The sequence below is a fragment of the Triturus cristatus genome, chromosome 1_1 (genome assembly GCF_964204655.1).
Source record: "Triturus cristatus chromosome 1_1, aTriCri1.1, whole genome shotgun sequence".
Lineage (NCBI taxonomy): Eukaryota > Metazoa > Chordata > Amphibia > Caudata > Salamandridae > Triturus > Triturus cristatus.
In genome coordinates this window covers 302,189,467-302,215,822 of record NC_140579.1, presented here as the reverse complement: position 1 = coordinate 302,215,822, position 26,356 = coordinate 302,189,467, and the positions used below count along the sequence as shown (strand labels likewise).

General features: G+C 49.5%; 1 long non-coding RNA gene across 3 annotated transcripts in view; it reads right to left on the bottom strand.

Moving 5' to 3' along the window:
- The window catches only part of LOC146870156 (uncharacterized), a 282,985-nt gene that overhangs the window by 32,988 nt on the left and 223,641 nt on the right, over positions 1-26,356 (bottom strand). For all 3 annotated transcript variants that reach the window (XR_014959106.1, XR_014959100.1, XR_014959094.1), the window contains exon 2: positions 11,743-11,920. This is a non-coding gene — a long non-coding RNA (uncharacterized LOC146870156). The remainder of the gene's footprint in view (positions 1-11,742; positions 11,921-26,356) is intronic.

Sequence of the window (26,356 nt, the reverse complement as noted above, 5' to 3'; positions counted from 1 at the left end):
CATACCATGCAATTTTTGACCACATTCTCTGCACACTTGGGAATTCCAGCATTCTGCCATACTGGAGCCAACAACTTACAAATCCCTTTCACACTGATATGCGCCATTCCATGTGCCATCGTGACCACTGGAAGCACATATGCATCAGGTAACAACCATTGGCGGTGTTCTGACAAATCAATCCAACAACCATTTTCATCCAATTTACCCTTACTTTCTTTCCACATGCTCAATTCTTTCTGTGTGGCTTCAGCTTGAAGGGACTTCACACTCTCTATCGTGTCTTCACACATTCCAACATCACCAACCCATCTTGCAGGGCCTGCAACATACATTCGATTCGTCACATCTTTTGCTGTTTCTTTCGCGATTTCGTCAGCAAACGCATTACCACGACCAACGTCATCAATAATCTTCTTCTGTGCACTGCATTTCACAATCGCAACTTGTAATGGTAAGGTCAGTGATTCAAGGAGATCGTTCACCAACTGACCATTCTGAATCTTAGTTCCATGCGAAGTCAGGAACCCACGTTCTTTCCACAAGCGCCCAAAACTATGGGCCACGCCAAAGGCATACTGACTGTCAGTATATATGTTCACTTTCATTCCTTTCGACAACACGTATGCTCTTGTAAGTGCAATTAATTCCGCTGCTTGAGCTGAATTATGTGGTATACGTGCAGTTTCAACAATCGTGTGCAAAGTCGTGACAGCATATGCAGCAGTCGTATCACCATTCGGAAGCTTGAAACACGAGCCATCCACCCATAAGGTACCATCACACTCAACCAGGGGAGTATCTTTAAGATCCACTCTCCCTTTTGTTTCTTCTTCTGTTCTGAACAGACAATCATGCTGTTCAATCTCATCTGTGTCTGCTGAAATCGGTAATAATGTAGCTGGATTCAACGTGTTGCACCTCTTTATGTGCACATGACTCGCTAGCAGTGTCAACTCATAACCTGACAATCGAGCACTAGTTAAGTGCTGTGTCTTGGTCCTGTTTAATAACGTGTCCACTGCGTGTGGAACCATCACAATCAACGTGTTGTTCATTACTAACCCAGCAGACTGTCGAATAGAAACAGCTGCTGCCGCTGTGGCTCTCAAACAACTTGGCAATGCCTTGGCTACCGGATCCAAAGTCGACGAAAAATACGCGCATGGACGCTGTCTGTCTCCAAAAGACTGTGTCAGCACTGACAACGCACAACCTTCTTTCTCGTGAACATACAATGTAAAAGGTTTACTGTAGTCGGGGGTACCCAATACAGGAGCCGAACATAATGCCTTACGTAATTCCGAAAAACATTTCTGACACTCTTCAGACCATGGGACGGGATTTGGTGTATCTTTGCATGTTAATGCTATCAAAGGTTTTGCCCTAAGCAAGAACAATGTTCACAGGGAACTTATTTTAAATAACAATTTTTCAATAAGGAGTACAAATTTGTATACTCATAACTGATTCAATCCGAAAAAAACCTAGATACAAAAACAGGGAGAAAACTATTTCAAATCAATTGAGAATTTACTTCAGTAACCTTGAGAATTATTTACTTCAGCCCAAGTAAATATAGTTTATTTCACGAATAACAATTTACTCACAAAAATTGTTTCATCACAAATTTTTTGATGCTACAGGCACAGTGATAGAAAGTGAAAGGGAGAACCCAGTGAAGTGATCATAGCCTTTGAAGTGAAGAGTATGTGAATAAAGAAAAAGGTCTTAAAAACAATGAGAGGCATTCAACAATAACATAATTCTTTGTTGCTCTCTCTTGGTTTGTGTCGACGACGTTTCAACCCACATTGGGTAGGGGGTCTCTTCAGGACAATTATCTGGGGACTACAAATTAAAATATTTTAAGTGCCAGTAGTAAATTAGGACCATCCGTCACACTTTATTATACGGATGCAGGATACTAGTTCGCTTACCCAATGTTAGTCTCGTATCTCCAGAGTATTCTACGTTGAACCCACTGATCGAACCAGGGTATGGGGGGGAGTTAATCACTTCAATTCAGCCTAATACAAACAATATAGACAGACGTGTCAGTTCAGTTGGGCATTGTCTCAAGATTTAAGTTATTGCCCATCAAGAGATAAAGACAATTCAGTACAGCCTAATTGAGATGATAGGAATTTGCTCCAATAAAGCTATAATATATAACCCATGGAAACTTTCTTTAGTGAGCCCATTACCATCGGTATATATCTACCACCGTTTGTATAATAACTAACTGGTGAAGTTCAAATAACCCCTCATGTTATTAACATGCAAAACTAGCGATAATAATAATCGAAAACGATTAAAAAACACTCACATACGTGGTTTTGCCAGCAAAGAAAAACTCGGGATCCACTGCCTACAGTATGAAGTAATACCCAAGAAAGCACGTACTTCTCTCTGTGTTCTTGGCACGCTTAATTGTGCAATGGCCTGAATTCTTTCTGGGGTCAGTTTCCTTCCCTCCTTTGACAAGAGATGACCTAAGTAGGTCACTTCTTGTCGACAATATTGCGTGATGGAAGGCAGACAAATGACGCAACAATGACAATGTAGTTTCTTTACAAATCTCCTCAGTATCTGCGGCGATTAGTAAATCGTCAACATACTGAATAAGGGTAGCACCACTAGGTAAAACAATTGTATCAAGCTGCGCTTTTAAAGCCGGACTGTATATTGATGGACTTTCACAGTAGCCTTGCGGAGCACGTTTAAAGCGGAAGCTGCTTCCTCCTAAACTAAAACCAAAAATATCCCTGCTTTCCTCTGCAATCGGAATGCTACAGAAAGCATTCTTTAAATCAATCACTGAGAACCAAGCAGCGGAAGCTGGGATCATAGTTAACAAGGCAGTTATGTCAGGGACAACTGGAAACTGTGGCACAACTATCTTATTTACCTCTCTAAGATCGATCACAAATCTGTAAACAGGTGGCTGAGAAGGGTCAGTACGTTTTAAAACAGGCAAAACAGGACTATTGCAAACGTTGCCTCTTGTCTCTTCGATTACATCCTTTTCAATCAAGTCATAGATGATCGCTAACAACGCTTTCTCACCTTCATTAGAGATCCTGTACTGGGGAATGGGTGGCAATTTAACATTGGCTTTCAAAGTGATCACATATGGCGGTATTTCCAAGCGACCCACATCGTTCGGCCCAGTAGCCCAAAGGACATCCGGAAGAGACGACAATTCAGCTGGCAGTTTACTCTTCGACAAATACATTGGAGAAATCACTTCCCTACCCAGTGTAAGTTGTACTCCCGAGGGGGAACAATATAATGTCTCATGTAATCTCTTTAACAAATCCAATCCTAACAGATTTTCACCACAACCTGTCGTTAGGATAAGGGGTGCTTTCAGCTCACAAGGTCCAACAGAAAGGGGCATAGGACTAGAGATCGGGTTCCTAACCGGGGCGCCAGAAAAACCTACTGAAACATTCATTTCGCCAGACAAAGGCGCGCCAGGGAGTTTTGAGTGCATAATTGAACTCTTTGCAGCACCAGTATCCAATAGAAAAGGCTCTGATACACCCGCTGTAGTCACCTTGACATACGGTCCACTCTGGTCCACTGGCACTGAAACAACTCCCTCTCTTTGTCTAGGGCTGTCCTAGTAATCATTACCTTCCGCATTACCATCTTCTGCATAATAGTCGTTATTATAGTATTGAGCTGTCCCACCAGTTACATTGGCCTGCTGATCAAAACTGTTCATCGTATTTTGAGGCGGAAGAGGACGCGCGTTCTGGAGAACATTCCCACGCCCTCTACCTCTAGGAGCTTGCTGACCACCTCTACCTCTCGTGCCATAATCATTATTCGTGCGCTGCAACAATATAGGACAACTATACTTAAAATGACCTTCTTGTTTGCAATACAAACACTGATTGGGACCCACAGGAACACGCGGTTGGGAATACCCAAACCTTTGCGAGTTACTCTGAAACTGTTGGGGTTGTTGATAGTTACTCTGACCTTGCTTATAGTTATTCTGATCTCCACGTGGCGGGTAAGCCTGCTGTAGAAGAACCTTTGTTTTTAATTCTTTTGTTTTCTTGTCTGCTCTATCCTTCTCATCTTTATCCCTATTTTCGTAATACTGTGCAGTAGCCAGTATTTGCGCTGATGAGGAAACAGCCCAAGAACTCTCTGAATCTTTTAATTTCTTACACAACTCGGGAAGCAAATTATGCACAAATTTATCAACAAATAACAGTTGACCACCTTCCGTACTCATGTCTTGACCACTGTGGTCGATAAATGTTTCTTCAAACCTGGTGAAGAAATCAGACACTGTTTCGTCTTTCTTTTGTTTGCATGCGGATAATTTATCCCAATTCACATGCATCGCCGGCATTAAAGTCTTCATGTAGGTAATAATTCTACCAGGGAGTTCTGCCACTAAGGGCTCAGGTTTCGAATCACCAACTTGTCTAGTGTCTGTAGCAATGATATTAGCCCATGTGCCACCTAGTTCTGCAGCATGATCTGCATTACGAATCAACCCCCATAAAGGCTGCGGAACGACATTCCCGAACAACATATCTATTTCAGCTAGGTTCATGACACATGATTCTGCAGTCTGTGATAACTCCTTATAATATCCTGCGGGGTTTTTACGGGGGTCAGGCAATCTCTGCTTAAGGGCTAAAACTTCTGATCGCTTCCAAGGAACATGTACCCAAACACGTTGGAAATGAGCTGGCATAGCAGCAATACCGTTAACGGCATCAGCCGCAACCGCGTCCTTCCACACTGGAGGGACTTCTCTCATAAGGTATTGTCTAACCTTCCTATCAGAGGAGTCACGTTCAAACAGTGACTGAGAAGGACCCTCGATCCTAAAAGACAATAATGTCGCAAATGCTTTCTCAACATCGGGACCCACAATCGTACCCTTTCCAAATTCAAACCGTACATGACAATTCCTGTGGGCTTAAGTCCAAACCATGATCTTCCAATTCCTCACAGAGGAATACACACATTTTCTCGAAAACGTATCTCTGTTTTGGTGCTTCCCATTGATGAAAAACATTTACAACAGACTCTACATCATATCTTGAAGGAAAAACAATCCATGTATATGCCATGCGGTCTAATACTTCTTTCTCTTCAGAACCTGGCAGCTGACTACGCAACTGCGTACGTTGTGAACCAGGGGTCGTACTAGATGACCCAAAGAGAGGCGATATAAAACTAGTGACCGCACTAGCTATTCGTTGTCGTGTAGAAGGAGAAGTTGAGGCGAGAACAGGGGGAAAGACAGAGGGAAGAAAAACGGGTGCAGATACAGGTACAGGGGTCGTATCAGGAAGAGCGCCGAGGGTGGCAGCTGATGTACTAGGAAAAGTCGCAGGAAGCGCAGAAGAGATAGGCAGCGAAACCGGCGGCCCTTGAGAGGGCTGCGCCGTAGGCATAGGAGCCGGCTGAGGAGGAGCTGGCGGCTGCGGGAAAGCTTGCGGCAAATTAACTAGAGGCCGTACATTTAAAGGCTGCGGAGGCGCTGTAGCGCTCTGCGCATACGGGGGTGGCGAACTCAGCAAATGTGACATTAGGGGATCTTTCTCCTTTTCTTCTGACGCATCCTGCTGAAGGGGCGGCAAAACTGGGTAACATTTATCAATCACTAGTTGACGTTGCCTGCGCAACTGCTCATTCATTTGTTCTTCCTCATTATCTTTAAACTGTAAGGCTGCTTGCATAATCGACATACCTTTCTCTCTTTTATTTTTCTTCGCGAATTTAATTTCTTTCTGTTTGGCTTCCTTTCGCCATAGGCGGAAAGAATCAAACATCGCCGGCCGGGCTTTCTTTTTAAATAATTTAACTTCTAAGTTATCTAGGATTTCTGTGTCGAAACTACCATTTTGGGGCCATTTTAAAACACCATCCTTCCTGGTGTATCGGATCCATACTTCATTATACGCAATGGGGCCCACGCCATGTTTCACATAAAGCTCATACGTTGGAGTTCCAATTGGAGGAACCGGACACGAATCCTCTAATCGGGAGTCCCTATTACAACCCAAACAAAACTTCCAATTTACTAGAACCAGGCATCGTCGCTCACTAGTCTAGTTTCAAACTTCAAAGGATTATCGAATACGATAGTCTTGTGAATACACGAGTCCTTCGGCTTTGGCACTTGCAAGTTCCAAATCAAAGCGATCCCGAAGGGATACCAAACCAAACTAAGGACTGGGAGACGCTCCACTTATACTTAACTGAGGTATCGATGACGTCACCAGAAGACTCGTTAAATCATTTCGCTCTACCAAATCATCAAGGGTCCAAAACAGGGCGATAGTCAGGCCAGCAGTCCTTTGTAGCCGTCGGGACGCGGAGAACCTCGCAGTAAAGACTTTCGGACCACGTCGACATGCAGGGGTCGATGAAGTGGCGGCCTTCCTCCAGAATTTTCACACGAAGCTCCTCACGAACCTCTGGCTTGGACCGGTACCGCTGAAAGCGCCCTACTGAAGTACTGGGTTTTTCAGAACCAACCCAGCGGTGCCAAGGGACACACCCGAAGACTTCGAGTTCTTCCTGTTTCGGACCACAGAAACACAGAGTCTTCTAGGTGAAGTCAAAGATCGTATTTATTGGCTGCAGACCAATCACAGGTATCCGAGAAGTACAACACGATGTATGTTCTCAGGAGACTGCTCCAAACCAAAAACCAGTCTTTTCTTATATACAGAATATTACGCTCTGGGCAACACCGCCCCTATTTTACAAGTGGTCGTTCACATATTTCCGCTTCAAAGAAAGAGCACAGTCATGATGATAATCCCACATTTCGGCTCGGTCAGCACATAATTATTTACCCAGCGAGGCTCAGAACCCTCATCAGATATCAGCAGACCCCAATAAAACGGACACCTCCTACTCGTAAAACAAGCCATAAAGTAGGAAACAGAGTCAGGTGTGAAAGGGATTAGTCACGAGCCGCGTGGGATACACAACTTTATGATGTGTTGGGCCCTGATGCTAATCCCATAAGGCCGCAGTAAAAGGAACCGGCCGGGCAGGACTGACCCCGGGCAGCGGAGTCAGTTTGCACAGGTCACAAAGGAGTCACAGAAAGATTGCGTGTCCTTTAGGCCTAGGCATGGCCTCAGTGCGCAGCCTATGTGAGGGCAACCACAAAATGGTTACCCTTTTAAAATGGAACCCGAGGGTTCGACATGTAGTATCGTATACACGGTGAATTCATCGGTGAAATATGACGAAAATACTCATACATACCGCATTAGTCATTTGCGGTTCGCTGATACCAAAATCGGCAGGGTAGGACCATGCTACCAACATGGTTCCGAAATTTACAGTACCACAATTCATGGTCATGACATTTGTGCTCCCACTGTTCCCCCAAGAACAAGCAAAAAGACCTAAACGCCCCTTCGTAGGCACTCCTGGTTCTGTGTGCTAGGCTCTCTGCCACGAGGTTCGATACTTGGGGGCACCAAGCTGCCAGAGCTGTTCTGGGAAAGGTGATGGGCGCACTGCTGCCTCTGGAATATGTGACCTGAAAGCCTGCATTTTAAAACGAGACAATGCGTCAGCCGCGTGGTTCAGAATACCTAGCACGTTTTTAGCTTTAAAAAGGACATTCAATTTCATGCAATGCAATACAATCTCCTTCAACAACCGCAGCATCATGCCTACATTTAGCTGTTTGGCTATTCACGCAGTCTACAACTGGCATGTTGTCGGACCAGAATATCACAGACTGATTTTTTAAAACTTCCGCCCACACAGTCAGTGCCACTAGAATTGGAAAAAGCTATAAGAAACTTATGTTCGCGGTGATTCCAGATTCCCTCCACCAGTCTGGCCAATGCTGAGCTACCCATTCGCGCCCCAGGATGGCCCTGAAACCCTCGCTACCTGCAGCGTCAGTCATGAGGCCCAACTCCGTGCTGGTCTTAGGTGGGCTGGACCACTTACCCATTGAAATCGCGCAAAAATGTCTTCCAAATCAACATGTCCTGCCTGACCTCGCCGGACAGCCTGGTGTGGTGATGCTTCTCCCTGAGGCCTGACATTGCATGCGCGATAGAGCGAGAGAAAGGGCACGCCATTGTGATTATGCGTAGTGCAAAATTCAATTGCCCTACCACCTGCTGTAGCTGGTGCAATGTAACCTTCTCTTTCTTGAGGCAGTGCTGCAAAGCCGCCCCGAAATCATTGACTTTGTCAGCGGGTAACCTCGAGACCCCTTGGACAGAATCTAATTCAATCCCCAAGAATTTGATTGTTGTGCTTGGGCCCACTGTTTTGCCAGGCGCCAAGGGCACACCGAACTCCTGCATTAATGCACAGAATTTTGACAATGCTGACCTGCACTCCCCAGATTGTGGCGCCCTCAGAAACAGAAAATCGTCCAGGTAGTGCAGCATCAAGCGATGCCCTGACACCCTTCTGAAAGCTCATTCCAAAAACGAGCTAAATTTCTCAAAATAGGCACAGGACACTGAGCAACCCATTGGCATGCATTTGTCGATATAATACTTCCCCTGGAACTGGAAACCCAGTAAGTGAAAATATGCAGGGTGACTGGTAGCAATTTAAATGCAGACTCAATGTCAGCTTTTGCTAGCAAAGCCCCCTGACCCAAAGACCTAAGCATGTCTACCGCTTGGTCGAAAGATGCATATTTCACGCTACAAAGTGTGTCAGAGATGGCATCGTTCACTGAACTGCCCCTTGGTGCAGAAAGATTGTGAATCAGTCTGAATTCGCCTGGCGCTTTCTTAGGTACTACCCCTAGAGGGGAACACACAAAATCCTTCATTGGGACATCATCAATAGGCCCGGCGACCCTACACAGGCTCACTTCCTTAAGGATTTTTGCAGTGGACCTCACTGACAGCTGGTTCCGGCAGTGCGCCACCCCATTGTAACCCAAGGCTGGTATCCTGAAACCTTCCACAAACGCATCTCTGATCGTCCTGACTGCCTCGGGGCAATTGTAAGACTCCAACCAAGGTATCATAGTGCTAATGTTAATAGGAGAAATAGCCTTCCCTAGTAGTAGGCTGCTATTCTTGCTTCTTTCCCCCTCTGCCCCTGGACTTTTTATGCACCTGGACTCTGGATGGGATGCATTACCACAGTAACCACAGGAATGTTTCAATCTACATGTGCCTGGTGCTCTACTGCAGGTCCGTTTGTTAAAGTCAAAACAGATGCCTTTCTTTCCATTGCTCCCTGCCTTTCCTGTGAACCCCCCCGTGTTACCAGTGGAGCCTGTAATAAAGGGCTGAGACCGCACTGCGTCAGGTACCTGCCCCTGCCCATTCTCAACTGCGCCCTGCACCAAATGTCTCAGATGAATAAACATGTCTGCCTGGCTCCATCTTAGGGTTGGATCCTGCGCTTTTGCCCTTCTAAACTCCTTGTCATACTCTTTCCACCCATCCCCACCTTGTGTAGCATGGGCGACTGTGATCCTATTCTGATAACACGCCATCTCAGATCCAACCTCTGGGAAACGCTCTAACATGACAGCCATGAATATAGTGAAACCCTGTATCCAATTGGCCAAATTCTCTTCAACTGTGTATTTCAGGACTATATTGGACCATTCCTTGTAGTGTGTCCATTCCTTGTTCCTTTTCGCCTCTTCTCTGTCTGCCTCATCAATCAAGAGGGAAAACATGCTAATGTATTCCCCCCTCCAGATCCTTTCCTTAGTCTCCTTTGACAGATGACACCCCAACTGTTCCCTCCCGGAGCGCAGCTCCCCCAAACCTAGTGGAGGTAGTGTTGCCCTCGTACCTGCTGGTGCTGCTGCATCAGCCGTCTTGCCCGCGTCTGTATTCATCGCGTCGCTGCTTATCTCCCGGACACCTTCGCCACCAGGGACTGGTGCTGTGGCAACGGGTGCTGCGCCCCCTGCCGGTACTGCCGGCACCTCTCCACCGGGAACTGGTGCTGTGGCAACGGGTGCTGCACCCCCTGCCGGTACTGCCGGCACCTCGCCTGGCCTCCCCTTTCCTAGTTCAGCCATCAATTTATTTGCCCTTTCAATGGCATCCCCCCCACCTGTTGTCACCCCTGCGGCGTGAGACCAGTTCCCTACCATCTCCAGCCAGGGCAGGACTACTGCCAAGTTGGCGGCTATGTCCGGTTCTGCCGGGTTTGCTCCGCCCGTCCCATCCACCGGGGGAAGAGTGGGTTCAACAATGGGTCCCACTGGCACAGCATCCCTTGGGCCCCCTTCACCCACGGGGCCCGGCGTGTCCGCTGGTGGGACTGGGTCACCTGCGCCCCCTTCACCCTGGGGGCTTGTCGCGGGTGCAGGCTCACTTCTTGGTGGGACTGCTGCCCCTTTTCCACCTGGCTTGCGCCTGTACCCCTTTGGCGGTGGCGGGGAGTAGTGTCTTGGTGGTACAATAGGCCACCTACCCCTCCCTTCTGGCACCTCACGCCCTTCCACCTTATCCTGCAACCTGTTGAGAGTCTGCCCCATGACCTGGACTTGCTGCATTAAAGCCTCCAGCAGGACGACCGTGCGCGATCGCTTCTCGTGCCGCCGGAGCAGAGGGGCCATGGCTAACAGATGTAAAACTTATATGGGACCTGATATATGGGACCTGCCTGCTCGCGTAACCATAGCCCCAGATAGGTGACTGTGTCACCCCTTACCTGTGGAAGCAGAAGCCACCAGCCAACCTTTGCACCCACGCAACCAGAGCCACGACTTACTGGCTAACCCAGTAAGCTCAGGTGAGCCGCCCGCTCAAACCCTCTGTGGCTTCCAGAAGCAATGAGATGCTGGCTAGCCGGTGCCGCCCAAACATGTCCCTTCAATTACCACCAGCGAATTAGTTGGAACTTGGTACCGTCTTGTCATCCCCGTAATGCTGTGGAAACACAAATAAAGCCAGTTGCGCTGCGCGAAGTCCTGCTAGTTTGTTAACCTCCCCCTAGTGTTCGCGCTCCTATGTACTGCGCCCCAGACCCCAAGCAACCCTAAGAGTGCGCACATCCAACTAGTAAACTGGTAAAAGGTAATCTCAAAGTATTAAAACTTTTCTTACCAGCAGACAAATCCTACAGCCCACCTTACACACTGAGTAACAGTGCCTTGAAACTTAAGGGATTAAAATGCCTACTGAATGCGTTACCTCTGCCCCCCTTTCTAATCTGGGAAACCAAGGGACTGAGAACGACAGTGCCTCCAATCAACCGTGCGAGTTGAGGAAGAGACCCGCTGCACATAGGGTGCTTAACGTGTTTATAACGAAATATTCAATAAAATAGCCACTTGGAAAACAGACGCCTTTTAAATATCCCCCAACCTTACAGAGGAAATACCATTGCCCACACTTTAGACTGAGCACACAGTAACAGTGCAAGATCAGGGATTGAACACCTAACCAGAGTACGAGTCTAAGACCTTAAGCATCAGGCCAGACTCACCTTTCCCCGCATTCAACCTCAATACTGTATTTTATCCGCCTAACGCTGAGCGCGGCTCCGGTCCATTCGGGAGGGGCACACACAAGACCAGACGTATGCTCCACGTTCTATAACAAGCAGGCCAGACTCACAATGCTCTCCCCCGATGCCCGATACAAGCGCCGTGTGCTCGCGCTGTCTTCGCAATAATTATGCTGCGCCGTATCCTTAAACACCGAGTTGCTCTAAGTACGGGACAAACTCAAAGGTGCCTCGCAGCGATGACCGACACCCCCCGCGAACCGCCGCGCTTACCGCCTTCTTTGGAAGAGCATCGACGACCGCTCCCAAAACAGACCTGTCTGCAAACCCCGGTGCTCCGCCGCACGAGGTACGCTGACGAGTGGCGGCTTGCGACCGCACCAAAACCTTTCTCGGATCTTCACACTGTCGATGCAGCTACGACCTTCCTCCTTCCACTTAACATATAGACCTGCAGAAACAAAAGAAAGAAGACGTTACAGGCCCGCAGCCGGCCCAGTGACCCTATCTGTGGGGAGCAAGAACAAGAGACTGTTCTGCTCCCCACCATCTCTTTTTAAAGAGGGCACCCAGGCCGACCAGCTGAGACCGGTCAGCCTGGACGCAAGTTGGACGTTTCTGCGCCGGAAGCACTGGAGTGCTTCTGGCGACAACAACCACTTCACTCATTGGTTGCTGCGGGTGGGGGGAGGAGGGGGGGGGCCTCCCTCCCCCTTCTGGTGGCCGGGGACTGGTGCGACTGCCATAATAGCGGCACTGCCTAGTCAGCCCTCGCCTTTTCCAGTGGACTTGCAACTGCTTATTTACTAGTTAAATACAGCCAAATATGGTTTGGTGTTTAGGGGAGTTCTGACAACTTTTGGCCGTGGTGGCACTGCACTTGCAGCGCCATTGAAATGATTGGCATAGTGCCTGCAATATAACTGCACTTGTGACTGCCTGTTTAGTAGTAAAATTTAGCAATATGCTGCGTCTAGTGGGGTCCTTAGAGCTTTTAGCCCTGGTTCCACTGCACCTTCTGTACCATTCATATCAAACCCCTTTTAACTGCAAGATAACTGTAATTGTGCCTGCCTGCATGTACAGTAGTAAAATATTGCAATATTAAGTTTTTAGGTCTGGCAACTTTTGGGCCCAGTGATACTTAAAATAATTTATTGATGTAATAGCAATATTATGTGTTTGGAGGAGTTTTCACAACGTTTGGGCCCAGTGCCACTGCACCTACTGCACCATTCAAATCATGACACTGTTGTCTGCAATTTAACTGCACTTGTGACTGCCTGTTCAGTAGTAAAATATAGCAGTAGTAGGTGTTTAGTGGGGTGCCTAGAGCTTTTGGTCTTGGTGCTACTGCACCTGCTGCACCATTCAAATCATGAACCTACTGCCTGCTAGATAAATGCTCTTGTGACTGTCTTGTTTAGTAGTAAAATGTAGCAATAATCTGGCTTTAGTGGGATCTTTAAAGCTTTTGCCCCAGAGCCAGTGCATCTTCTGCACCGTTCAAATCAAGCCCCTTTTAATTGCAAGGTAACAGCAATTGTGACTGTCAGTTTAGTAGTCAAATATAGCAATATTATGTGTTTAGAGGAGTTCTGACAACTTTTGGGCCTGGTGCTACTGCACCTGCTGCACCTTTCAAATCATGACGCCGTTGTCTGCAAGGTAACTGCACTTATGGCTTCCTATTTAGTAGTAAAATATAGCAAAGCTCTTGTATATTAACTTTATTTTTAACGTGCAACATCTATCACAACATTTATAATTCGATTAAGTTGAAAAAATCAATCCGATAATGCCTACAAACCGTAAAGAAAGGTACTAATGTATGAATAGGGAATGCCACAAATGTTCTAAGGCTAAAGTATCTGCTTTACACAACTAAGTAATAAAAAGCAAGCATTGAAGTTAGAAGCTGCCTGCTTTTCCCATGGAAGAGATATTATCTTGACAGTGAATGGGGCTTAACAGTGTGAACAGCTTTAGTAGAAGTACTGTAAATGTGCGCAGCCAAAGAAAGTAACATTTAAAAAAAAAAAGGTTATACACAAAAGCAAATGAACACAGTAATTTGGCGATGGGAACTGATAGGAGCCCCCTTTTAAGATATATTAAATACAAGAGATTTCACAAGCACACTGCAAGCGATGTGTAGTCGAAATCTAAAAAGCTATTCATCAATCGTCAGTGTCTTATAAGTGACACTCATGGAGCCGCGAAATTTGAGAGCTAGCACATAAAACGATATTCAATATTGCCGCTGCGACACATACAAAACAACCTGTAATGAACCATCCACTTCAATGGATGACAAAGAATAAGCATGATCTTATCCACACCTCAGCAAGAGGGCTGCAAGTGGCTGGGCTCCATGCTAGCTACATTCTTGGTGAGCGCTGGCTCTACCACTGGGAGCAGGAGGAAAGACTAGCAACAGTGCTACCCGAGTGTAGTGAGCCACCCAGCACCATCACGTCACAGTTACGCAGCACGCAGGTCCGAGGGTTGGGTGCAACCCGAGGGAATAAATAAAGGGCACCTTACCGCTCGAGGTCAGTGCACGCCAGATACTTTAAGAACTGCTTGGGCTCAGACTGTGGGCTAGGGTGGGCCGGACCATCCACAAGGTCCCCAAGGACAAGGGCCCCCACTACATTGGTGACGAGGCGGGCAACACCCAGCTCGTTCGCTAAGTAGCAGAGTAGGCTGCCGCACATCACAGTCGGAGTCCCAGAGCCTGACCCAAAGGCACACATTGGTGCTTCAGCATCTCTCGGCTCCGGCGGGGGTGCTGGTACACACAGGCCATCCTGAGTTCCTGCAAGGAGGCTCGCGTCGGCAGGGGTGCAGTCTCCGTTACGGAGATAGAGCTGCATTCCTGGTGGTGCACAGATGTCGTCCACCAAATTATGGAGGTGGCGTGGCAACCACATTCTTGAAGTAAGGAGGACAGCTGCCCCCCAGAAGAGGTACCATACAGTACACTCTGATATGCACAAATATGGTGTATGCCTGCCTAGCAGGTAGGAGCACCCAATTATCTACTCAGTGCTAGATTTGACAAGTTGACACAAATGAGCGGTGAGTAGAGGTACGCCACTGTGCTGAGGGACTCCAGCCAGCCCAGCAAGCAACACTCGCATCACCTGTTGGTGTACAGACCCTCATACGTACACAGCAGACACATGGCAGAAGCAAACAATGGTAGCAGCGAAAGTGAAGCCACTATGACCGCAAAATCCAAAGGCGAGGCCACAGCGGCGGATGTACAGCCATTATATCAAAGAAGTGTACAGGCACCTGAAGCTGCGCTCCTGCCCTTCAGCCAACTGGAAGACCCTGCGACAGCCGCGCTGTGGTGGTGCCATTCGATAGGCAGACTGACTCATTTCTTTTGTGCCATGCGGGAGACTGATGGCGCCATAAAGCTCTCCCTTATTCTCCACATGGGTGGTGACGAACGATATGACCTTTTTCTGAACCTGCCAAAAACAGGAGATGACTATGATTTTGACGTGACGGTGGCCGCGCTGGATAGACACTTTAATCCACAACTGAATCCGGACTACAAACGTTTCAAACTACGACAGGCCCACCAGCTAGACAGTGAATCCGTGGATGTTATTTGCGCGGCTGCGCAAACAGGCTAGCACATGCACAGCAATAGATAAACAGGACAAAATCAGGGCCCAAGTCATTCAAGACTACAAATCTTTCAAACTTTGCAAACTGATACTATGACAACCTGAAAATCATGCTAGACGAGATCCTAATACTGACAAGATCCCATGAGCTAGGAGGCAGCCGTACCAGGGCTATGGAGTCACTGCTCCACGATCACCACAAAGGCAGAAACAGCGATGATCAAGGCAAAACATGTAGAAGCCATCAGTTGGCGCCCGGCAAAAGCACATGGAGCTAACCCTAACAAGACAAGCAAGAGGTTGTATGGGAGATGTGGAATGACCAACCATCCGCAACATAGGTCCCTGGCTCAAGGAAAAACGTGTCTTATGTGCGGTGAATCCAACCATTTCCCTGTCGCAACTCCAACCCCAGGGCAAGCACCAATAACCGAGGGAAGCAGACATGGAACATCTACAATCTGTCACTGGAGGACCGAGAGGATGATGTCACCTCACCACAAGAAGTTGAAAGGTGTGAACAAGAAGATGACGACAACTAAGACATATTTAACATCTTGTTCATAGGCCAAAATAATCAGAAAAGAAGACCTAACCCATGTGCCAGGTTGAGGTGAATGGAGTACCCATCTCGGCCCTCATCAATATGGGGGCATCAGTCAACGTTGACTCAATTTCTGAAGCTAAATCCTCAGCCAGCAATTATACCCAAAAAGGCCAGAATATATACCTATGGGGTTTCAGACCCCATTCTGCTCCGAGTCGTCGAAGTTGAAGTCACCAGCAGTGACATAAAGACAAAGACCAATTTCCATGTGACGAGAGACAGCACAGGAAACCTGCTGGGGTGCCATACAGCTGAAGATTAAGGGCTAGTCTTTTTCGCTCAACAAGTGCACCAATCGCATGTGGATAGCATTTTGTCTGAATTCCCACAGCTGTTTACAGGGCTGGGGTGCCTGAAGGATGTACAGACAACGCTTCACATTGATGACATAGCGCGGCCAGTAGCCCTGTGGCACCGCCGAGTGCAGTTTCACCTGTGGCTACAAGTAAAGAGGAAATGGAACCAGTTCGAGAAGGATGAAGTCATTGAAAATGTAAGAGGTCAAAACTCCATGGGTATCGCCAGTGGTCATCACACCGAAACCCAAGCAGCCTGGTGCAATAAGGCTCTGCATTGACATGAGACTCCCAAACAAAGCCATTCACCAAGAAAGGCACGATGCCTACCATTGATGAGGTCGGAGCGGATTTGAACAATAACAAATGGTTTTCAAAATTTGACCTAAACTCTGGCTATCACAAACTGGCACTGTAAGAGTCAAGCCAGTATATAACCACATTCTCAACGCATGTGGGACTGCATCGGTGCAGCGCTTGAGCTTCGGAATGGCTTCTGCGTGTCTTCGGCGGCAGAGGTTTTCCAAGACACCCTTAGAGAAACCCTCATCTGGTCTGATTGGCGTAATTAATGTCAGCAATGACATCCTTATCTTTTCAAGCACAATAGAAGACCGTCATGGCCGGCTCAGGGGTACCCTGCACTGCCTGGCAAACTCCACTGGAGCAAATGCCCATTCTATGCCAATGACATAGAATTCTTTAGATAGTTCTGCACGGAAGGCCTCAAAGTACATACCAACAAAATAGAGGCCATCAAGACAGCAGCCATTCTGTGCAACCCCTCTGAGGTCTGCTGTGTTCTTGGACTAGCCAATTACCGCGGTCACTTCGTTCCACAGCTTGCTGCACTGTCGGAACCCCTGAGAGTACTAACAATAAAGGACGTCCAATGGAAGTGGAATGACAAAGCGGCGAAGGCATTCAAAGATGTCAAGAAGGCCCAGCTGTATGACACCACCATGGCGTATTTTGACTCGACAAGGAGGACTGAGCTAATTGCGGATGAGATTCTGGTCTGATTCGGAGCAGTGCTGCTACAGATGAAGAGGGAAGGTGAATGGGTCCCCATAGCGTATGTGTGCAGAGCAGTAACAGCTGTGGAGACTCTTTAGGCACAGATAAAGAGATAGGTTATAGCCATTCGATGGGCCTGCAAACACTTTCAAATTTATCTATGAGGGCAAAGATTCCAAATGGTGACCAACCACAAGCCTCTAGGGCATTTGCTTGCTGGAATGGCCCACAATGGGCCACCAAGAATTGAAAGGTGGGCCATCCATTTACAGCAGTACTCATTAAAGTGACCTGTCGACCCACGGGTCAACATCCCTGCAGACTATCGCGAGATCCTGTGATGGTAAAGGTAGCCATGGCCCAAGACGACGAACCGGGAACAGAAGATTTTGTGAGGATGATCACAGAAACAGTATGTCCTGAGCACTATCTCTAACTGAAATAGCCAAGCACACCCAAGAAGACACATCACTGCAGAAAATGAGGACATTGGGGGCGGAACTTCCTCGATGGTACAGGCGGATTAATATCTGTAGAACAAGAAGCGCAGACCCAACTATGGCAATGCCGGAATGAACTCAGTGGAAGTGAGGAGGGACTCGTGCTGAGGGGTCGCCAGATCGTCATCCCCTGCAGTTGGGTTTGAGAATTGTAGAGCTGGCACACCAAGGCGGCGCCAAGACGAAAGCTCATCTGAGGAGCAAGATGTGGTTTCTCGGCATGGATCGTCTGGTGGGGAAAAAATGAAGACGTCATTCTTGCATTATCATGGGAGGTGAGCCTCCCGTCGCACTGGTTATCAGCAAGAGTGCCTGCAATTAGCCCTGGTTGTCCATCAGCATGGACTTCAGCAGTTTCCCCGACAGCCGAATAACGCATGTCATGATGGACAGCTACTCCAAATTCCCTGCCGTGGAGTTGATTTGCTTGACAGCATTTGATTGCATAAGACCTGCCCTCGAGAAAGTGTTCGCACGTTTAGGATTACCGGAGGTGATCAAGACCGACAAAGTACCTTCCATTCAAGGTCAAGAATTCAGGGAGTATCTCCACCAGCTGAACATCAAACACCGATGCATCACTACCCTGTGGCCTCAAGCCAATGGGGAGTTTGAGCGCTTCATGAGGACACTAAACAAGGCTCTGAGAATTAGAGCAGACCGGAGAGTGTAGCCTGTACCAATTCCTATGCGCATACCAGCAAACGTCCCACAGCATGCAGGGTGTGCCCCAAGCAACCGTTTAATGAAAAGGGCAGCAATGACGTTCTGCCTGCTGGACTCAACTGTCAACCCATGATCCGAGAAGGACACGCTGTGTTGTAAGGGAGGATAGGCACTTGTAGGCAAATATCCAGGTAGCCAGTTACACAGGTAGTAAGAAACAGATTTATTAAATAATATAAGTCTTAGGTTACAAGTAAGATGGTAAATAGTAAATAGTAGCCCCACCAGGAACAGCATCCTTGCTACTCAGCCCACTCTCTCCAACTGACATTCACCCACGCCAGGAACTCACCAGCATTCCAATATATCACACTCACGCTGGCTGGGCAGCAGGGAACTGGTAACCAGGGAGAGGATGCTTAGCAACAATTCAAGTCACAAGACAAATCATTACTTAAACAGGACTCAGGATGGAAATAAATGATCAAACAGTCCTCTAACATCAGACACATTAATAATCACACCATGTAATCCTATGTGGGACTTAGGGAAAAAATATTGCCTCTAAAGACATTCACATCACTGGGGTGCAACACCCACACTTACTCACTTCTGCAACGCGGTATAAGATTGAGGTGCAACATTTGAATCACTGGGATGCAACACCCACACTCTACACGTCTCCCAACCCCTTAGGGCAGACACATCAAAACATTAGGTTACAAGACCCTACTCAGAGTACACAACTCTACCACGAAACACCAGGGTACACGACCCAAAGTTAGAGTACATGACTCTACAATGTAACACCAGGGTACACAACACCAAAAACTCAACATTAGGGTACATGACCAAACAACATAACACTAGGGTACACGACCCTTAACATTAGGGTGCACAACCCCACAACATACACTAGGGTATACAACCCTGAACACCATTCTCCTTCACACATGCCACACACATTACAGGACATGGGGTAAAAAAGAAACATAGAACCCAAATCAAGCATGGCTTGATAAACACATGCAGCAAATTAAGAGCAGCATCCAAAAAGAACCTCTAAAGAATACTGAACATTTGAAAAATATACTCATGCAGCACATTCAGACCAGCATTTAACATACTTAGGAGCAATTTTAGCATGGCATAAATGACAATACACTCAGACAGCAAAATCAGCATGGCCATGCATACACCAACCTACTGAGGATTCTAAAAATGTACACATGCAGCAAATCCAGACTTGCGTAAAAGAAAATACACTTAGACAGAAAATTTATCATGGCATAGATAAAAAACACGGCAGCAAATTAAGAACAACACTCAGAGATAAACTGGCATGGCATTATAAACACAATTAAGATGACCCAGAACTATATCCAGCAATCACACTTAAAGCCCCCGGTGAGATACCTCTCACCCGAAAATCCCTCTCAAATTCCAATTTTTTGGAGCTGAACCAATTCTGCGCTTTCAACATGGCATGGCAGTAACAAAATTTGACATTTTATGCATTTCCACTCTCAATTCCTGCATACTCTAATGACAAGTGGAATTATTGGTAACGTAAGAAAAAATGTAACCAGAATATGGAAACTAAACCAGTTCCAGTATTGATCAGCACCTAGACCTTAAAGTCTTTGATTACAGCCGCTAGGAATGCGCGGGTACACCCCTCTCCAATTCCAGTTAGTGCCGTTGTTCCACGTCTTGTCAAACTTGGCGGGAGTGTGCCGTTCCCAACCTCCGATAAGAACTGCTTAAAATGTGCTGACTCGTTTCTTTCCTTGCCAGTACCCCACTGGCCAAGGATCCGCTGATAAATGTCCTTAAGTAAATGGCGCAGGCGTGCATATGACGTTGTGTGCACGTCACATATTCCATCGTCAGAAAGCGCCGATAGGGAGACTACAGTCAGCACGTTTGTCTGGGTAACGCAATGGCAGTGACGCGAAGGCAAATGCCTTTAATGACATCAGCTTCAGTGTGCATTCTACCTTGCTCCTGGAATTCAAGGGAGGAGTGCACGTACCACACCTCTCTCAGCTCTGCATGAGTTACGCACTCTCCTTCTCGGGTACTCCGCCACTATGCCAGTTACTCACCTGTAAAGGTATGGATTACAGGAAACAAAAGCCACTTGTAAAGAAATCCAGAGATCGTTATCTTTGTTGAAATTGATTTATTCTTCTGTCTTGAAAGGAAGTCACTGGAGCACGTCTGTTGCGGTAGAAATCCAACTGCTGAACAAGTTCTCCAGTTTGGAATCATCTACCGCAACAGAGGCACGACACGAGCGCTCCTTGAAAGTAAACATACTTTCAATAAGCGCACGCCACAGAACAGAGAATATACAGAAGAGAACTGACATCACAGAATACAAGTTACATCATCTACTTACGTACTCTACATCATCTCCCTTTTTTCAATAAAAGAAAACAAGCTGTCAACATAGGAAAAAACTAAGACAAATAAAAATCCTTACATTTTGCAGGGAATGAACAGTTCCTTGTAGGTGTGAATGATACAGATGTTGTGGGTGTGGAAGAATCATAATTGATCTGTGAATCCGATACTTGGGAAGTGGATCGAGTTGGGCTGCAAAGAGCAGTTTGAATGGATCGCGTGTAAGAACAGTCAGAAGGTAGGCCAATGGGGAAATGAGAACTTTGAAAGGATTGTGTGTGAGAATTGTCAGAAGGTGAGCCAATGGGGAAATGAGAACAACCAGATGAATCAAAGGAGTGTTTAGTCATCCTAATTCTATTAGCTTGTTCAGGGGAAAGTTCAACTATAGCTCTTTTATTCCACCACCCCTTTTTATCCAAAAAAACTGACCCCTTTGCAACTTTTAGAATTTGTGTGGGCAAAGAAAATTTCGAAACACCTTTACTAACTCTACATGGATTTTTGATCATCACCCAATCACCAACTTTGAATGTATGTACAACATGTTTAACTACAGAATCAAAATTTCTTCTTTGTGCTTCCTGTTGCACCAAGACATTTCTTCTAAGAATATGCTTATCATTACAGGCTAAACAATTTCTGTCTTTACTTGAAAGACCTTTTATCCAAAATGGGCAAATGTTCCCATTAGGATTCCTTCTTTTCAGTAATCTAAATGGAGAAATGCCCGTAGTGGAATGAGGGGTAACAATGTATGACCAAATCTTTTTTCTTAGAAAGTCTTCCACATCAACATTGGTAGAAATAGCAGACTGAATACCCTCCTTAATAAATCTATTCATTCTCTCAATAAGACCGTTCGAGGAAGGAGAATACAATGCAACCCTTAGATGCTTAGGTGCCGATTCTGATCCTGGAAAAACCGGGTACGAACCGTCGGTCGGAGCTTTTTCTCCGTCCGACTCGTACCCGGGAAAAAAACATTACAAACATGGAAGTATGATTCGCACGGAAACACCATTTCCGTACGAGTCGTACAAAACACCGACCGACGAAAATATACATACAAATGTGATCCGGGGAAAGCGCTGACGTGACGTCGGGACGCTTCCAGGCAGCGTTTCACGAACCAGGAAGTACGAACCGCACCGACGTCACCCCGCACGGATAAAATTCTCCGCCTGACAAAAACTGCCGGGAAATCAGGACGACGTGCGCAAGGAGCACCTGTACGCGACGGACAGCCATGGACCCGAACCTACGTGTCATCCCAGCCCTCATAGCAGTCCACCTGCTCTACAGGAACCGACGCAGACGCCGCAGAAGGTCAGAACAACACCCAGGGGCAAAGGGGGGGGGGCAGGGGCAGGACACAAAACCCCCACACAAGTCACAAATCATACATGCCCTGGACATACCTGACCTTCAGGGCCTGGTCACTTCGAGGGGGTGGGGGCGTGTCCAGCAACGGAAGTGGATGTACACGCGAACCGGCAACACAACAAGTCCGGTACGTACCGTACCCACGCCTTAAGAGCGTGGGTACGAGTCGTACCACGCCCACCCCTACATCACCCCAATAATGGCGGTACGGCCGTACCCATGTTCCAAAGGCCTGGGTACGGGCCGCACCCCCACCCGTGTATGTACGGCGCGTACCAACACCCCAACAGTGCATGTACGGACCGTACCCCCACCAGTGTATGTAGGGACCGTACCCACACCCGCGTATGTATGGAGCGTACCCCCACCCCAACAGTGTATGTACGGACCGTACCCCCACCCGTGTATGCATGGAGCGTACCCAGACCCGCGTATGTTCGGAGCGTACCCCCACCCGTGTATGTAGGGACCGTACCCACACCCACGTACATATGGAGCGTACCCCCACCCCAACAGTGTATGTACGGACCATACCCCCACCCGTGTATGCATGGAGCGTACCCAAACCCGTGTACGTATGGAGCGTACCCCCACCCCAACAGTGTATGTACGGACCGTACCCCCACCCGTGTATGCATGGAGCGTACCCAGACCCGCGTATGTTCGGAGCGTACCCACACCTGTGTATGTACGGACCGTACCCACACCCACGTACATATGGAGCGTACCCCCACCCCAACAGTGTATGTACGGACCATACCCCCACCCGTGTATGCATGGAGCGTACCCAAACCCGTGTACGTATGGAGCGTACCCCCACCCCAACAGTGTATGTACGGACCGTACCCCCACCCGTGTATGCATGGAGCGTACCCAGACCCGCGTATGTTCGGAGCGTACCCCCACCCTTGTATGTACAGACCGTGCCCACACCCGCGTACGTATGGAGCGTACCCCCACCCCAACAGTGTATGTACGGACCGTACCCCCACCCGTGTATGCATGGAGCGTACCCAGACCCGCGTATGTTCGGAGCGTACCCCCACCCGTGTATGTACGGACCGTACCCCCACCCGTGTATGCATGGAGCGTACCCAGACCCGCGTATGTTCGGAGCGAATCCCCACCCGTGTATGTACGGACCGTACCCACACCCGTGTACGTATGGAGCGTGCCCCCACCCCAACAGTGTATGTATGGAGCAAACCCCCACCCCAACAGTGTATGTACGGACCGTACCCCCACCCGTGTATGTATGGAGCGTACATGGCCAGACACAGGAGGGGTGTGTGCAGAGTCCTCCCAGCAGTGCCCAGACACAGGAGGGGTGTGTGCCTATCATTCCCAGCAGTGCCCAGACACAGGAGGGGTGTGTGCAGAGTCCTCCCAGCAGTGCCCAGACACAGGAGGGGTGTGTGCCTATCATTCCCAGCAGTGCCCAGACGCAGGAGGGGTGTGTGCAGAGTCCTCCCAGCAGTGCCCAGACATAGGAGGGGTGTGTGCAGAGTCCTCCCAGCAGTGCCCAGACGCAGGAGGGGTGTGTGCAGAGTCCTCCCAGCAGTGCCCAGACACAGGAGGGGTGTGTGCCGATCATTCCCAGCAGTGCCCAGACACAGGAGGGGTGTGTGCAGAGTCCTCCCAGCAGTGCCCAGACACAGGAGGGGTGTGTGCCTATCATTCCCAGCAGTGCCCAGACGCAGGAGGGGTGGGTGCAGAGTCCTCCCAGCAGTGCCCAGACATAGGAGGGGTGTGTGCAGAGTCTTCCCAGCAGTGCCCAGACATAGGAGGGGTGGGTGCAGAGTCCTCCCAGCAGTGCCCAGACGCAGGAGGGGTGTGTGCAGAGTCCTCCCAGCAGTGCCCAGACGCAGGAGGGGTGTGTGCAGAGTCCTCCCAGCAGTGCCCAGACGCAGGAGGGGTGTGTGCAGAGTCCTCCCAGCAGTGCCCAGACGCAGAAGGGGTGTGTGCAGAGTCCTCCCAGCAGTGCCCAGACACAGGAGGGGTGTGTGCAGAGTCCTCCCAGCAGTGCCCAGACAAAGGAGGGGTGTGTGCCTATCATTCCCAGCAGTGCCCAGACACAGGAGGGGTGTGTGCCTATCATTCCCAGCAGGGCCCAGACACAGGAGGGGTGTGTGCAGAGTCCTCCCAGCAGTGCCCAGACACAGGAGGGGTGTGTGCCTATCATTCCCAGCAGTGCCCAGACGCAGGAGGGGTGTGTGCAGAGTCCTCCCAGCAGTGCCCAGACACCGGAGGGGTGGGTGCAGAGTCCTCCCAGCAGTGCCCAGACGCAGGAGGGTTGGGTGCAGAGTCCTCCCAGCAGTGCCCAGACGCAGGAGGGGTGGGTGCAGAGTCCTCCCAGCAGTGCCCAGACATAGGAGGGGTGTGTGCAGAGTCCTCCCAGCAGTGCCCAGACATAGGAGGGGTGTGTGCAGAGTCCTCCCAGCAGTGCCCAGACACAGGAGGGGTGTGTGCCTATCATTCCCAGCAGTGCCCAGACGCAGGAGGGGTGTGTGCAGAGTCCTCCCAGCAGTGCCCAGACACAGGAGGGGTGTGTGCCTATCATTCCCAGCAGTGCCCAGACGCAGGAGGGGTGTGTGCAGAGTCCTCCCAGCAGTGCCCAGACACAGGAGGGGTGGGTGCAGAGTCCTCCCAGCAGTGCCCAGACACAGGAGGGGTGGGTGCAGAGTCCTCCCAGCAGTGCCCAGACGCAGGAGGGGTGTGTGCCTATCATTCCCGGCAGTGCCCAGACGCAGGAGGGGTGTGTGCAGAGTCCTCCCAGCAGTGCCCAGACATAGGAGGGGTGTGTGCAGAGTCCTCCCAGCAGTGCCCAGACGCAGGAGGGGTGTGTGCAGAGTCCTCCCAGCAGTGCCCAGACACAGGAGGGGTGTGTGCCGATCATTCCCAGCAGTGCCCAGACACAGGAGGGGTGTGTGCAGAGTCCTCCCAGCAGTGCCCAGACACAGGAGGGGTGTGTGCCTATCATTCCCAGCAATGCCCAGACGCAGGAGGGGTGGGTGCAGAGTCCTCCCAGCAGTGCCCAGACATAGGAGGGGTGTGTGCAGAGTCCTCCCAGCAGTGCCCAGACGCAGGAGGGGTGTGTGCAGAGTCCTCCCAGCAGTGCCCAGACGCAGGAGGGGTGTGTGCAGAGTCCTCCCAGCAGTGCCCAGACACAGGAGGGGTGTGTGCCTATCATTCCCAGCAGTGCCCAGACGCAGGAGGGGTGTGTGCAGAGTCCTCCCAGCAGTGCCCAGACGCAGAAGGGGTGTGTGCCTATCATTCCCAGCAGTGCCCAGACGCAGGAGGGGTGTGTGCAGAGTCCTCCCAGCAGTGCACAGACGCAGGAGGGGTGTGTGCAGAGTCCTCCCAGCAGTGCCCAGACACAGGAGGGGTGTGTGCCTATCATTCCCAGCAGTTCCCAGACACAGGCGGGGTGTGTGCCTATCATTCCCAGCAAGGCCCAGACACAGGAGAGGTGTGTGCAGAGTCCTCCCAGCAGTGCCCAGACACAGGAGGGGTGTGTGCCTATCATTCCCAGCAGTGCCCAGACGCAGGAGGGGTGTGTGCAGAGTCCTCCCAGCAGTGCCCAGACACAGGAGGGGTGGGTGCAGAGTCCTCCCAGCAGTGCCCAGACGCAGGAGTGGTGGGTGCAGAGTCCTCCCAGCAGTGTCCAAACGCAGGAGGGGTGGGTGCAGAGTCCTCCCAGCAGTGCCCAGACATAGGAGGGGTGTGTGCAGAGTCCTCCCAGCAGTGCCCAGACACAGGAGGGGTGTGTGCCTATCATTTCCAGCAGTGCCCAGACGCAGGAGGGGTGTGTGCAGAGTCCTCCCAGCAGTGCCCAGACGCAGGAGGTGTGGGTGCAGAGTCCTCCCAGCAGTGCCCAGACATAGGAGGGGTGTGTGCAGAGTCCTCCCAGCAGTGCCCAGACACAGGAGGGGTGTGTGCCTATCATTCCCAGCAGTGCCCAGACGCAGGAGGGGTGTGTGCCTATCATTCCCAGCAGTGCCCAGACGCAGGAGGGTTGTGTGCAGAGTCCTCCCAGCAGTGCCGAGACGCAGGAGGGGTGGGTGCAGAGTCCTCCCAGCAGTGCCCAGACGCAGGAGGGGTGGGTGCAGAGTCCTCCCAGCAGTGCCCAGACGCAGGAGGGGTGGGTGCAGAGTCCTCCCAGCAGTGCCCAGACGCAGGAGGGGTGTGTGCAGAGTCCTCCCAGCAGTGCCCAGACGCAGGAGGGGTGGGTGCAGAGGCCTCCAGCAGTGCCCATGGAAAGAAAAAGGGTGGAGTACCCACAGATCCAATTGCCACAATTGTCAGTCAGGTGCACAAAGACCCTGCAGTACATGTAACACATGTGTGCGAGGCTGGGAG